Here is a 1,608-nt window from a genome sequence, read left to right on the forward strand (position 1 = left end):
ACCAAACGTCTCTTCTTCTTTGAAACCGACTGAAATAGAAAATAAACAAATTTAAATAATAGAAAAGATGATAAAATGAAAATAAAGAAATAAATGAATTGAACTTTTTTTATAAAGAACATACCGATTCAACGATTTCGTTGATTCGAATCCGGGACAAGTTGGTCGAAGCCGTCGAAGTGGCGTCCAGGTCGGTTTGAAGCTGAGATAGACGGGTCTCTTCGTCTTCCTTCTGAGTTTCGATCATGCTGAACACATCCCTCACAACACCATCATCAATCTCCCCGGTGTGCTTGTTGGTATGCGCCGTCTTCATTAGGACGAAATCATCAACCGGCTCGCCATCATTTTCATCCGCCTTGAAAAAAACAAAAGTTAAACAAACATTAGAAATTAGAAGAAATGCATAAAAAATAAAATAAAAATACTTAAATAATTAAAAAAAAAAGAGATTAAACTTACCAAGCGATCCCCCAGAGTGGCAATAGTCTGGGCACCCAAATTGTGCTTGTACATGCCCTTCCCGCCACGATCGCTCTTGCGGTTGGCGGAGTTGGTCACGGAGGTAGCTTTCATCTCGTCTTTATCCCAATGCACACACAACTCCTCCCAGACCGTGTTATTGATAGACTTCGAGACCTTTTAATAAAAAAAATATAAAATAGTTTAATAAATCCAAAAATAGTTTAATAAATTCAAAAAATTGTTTAATAAATTAAAAAAAAACCTGGTTGATGAGCCACTTCTGCTTCCACTCGTAGATCTGCTTCCCATAGTTGTCGATAACTTTATGGACGAAGGCGTCACGGATAAAGTTCGTGTGATCGGGATTCCAGGTGAACTCTTGCTGAAAAAAAAAAACACAATTTGTAGAAATTTTATATTAAAGATTAAAAATATAAGTAAAAAAATTAGAATACTTACCGCAAACTGACGAAACCATCTCCTGGTCCTCGGCAGGGAAGTGAGTGAAAGTCGGATATCCTTTGCTGAGGTTCGAGTACATCATATTGTTGATCCATGCGCTGATCCCGTTCCCGGATCGGTTGAACCTAATATAAGAAACAAATTATTAATAATAAATCAAATTTTAATGAAAGGAAAAAAAAGACTTTTAATTACCATGTTTGACGCCGTCCCTTTGGACACGGAGTGAGATAGGGAAGATGCTCACGACCGGGCTGTTGAACCAACTGGGCAACAGTCATCACTCCCGGAACGACTGGAGGAGAGGGAGGGGGTGCAACAACGGGAGGGGGTGCAGCAGCGGGAGCAAAACCCGGAGCGGGAAATGAAGAATCCCGACAGTGGCTGCTCAACCCCCGAGAGTGGCTGGACGAACCCCGAGAGTGGCTGGACGAACCCCAAGAGTGGCTGGACGAACCCTGAGAGTGGCTCCCCGTACCACTACGACCTCGTGGTGAGGCACGACGAGATCGAGACCGGGTCTGATCACCAGTAGACCTGTAAATTAAAAAAAACATTTTTAAAAATAATTTTAATAAATATTAATGGAAAAATATTTAAAATTAGTTATAATAAATATATAAATTAAAAACAAAACACATATTCAAAAATATTTTTAATAAATATTAATTGAAAAACATA

This window comes from Brassica napus, chromosome C8 (assembly GCF_020379485.1).
Source record: "Brassica napus cultivar Da-Ae chromosome C8, Da-Ae, whole genome shotgun sequence".
Classification (NCBI taxonomy): domain Eukaryota; kingdom Viridiplantae; phylum Streptophyta; class Magnoliopsida; order Brassicales; family Brassicaceae; genus Brassica; species Brassica napus.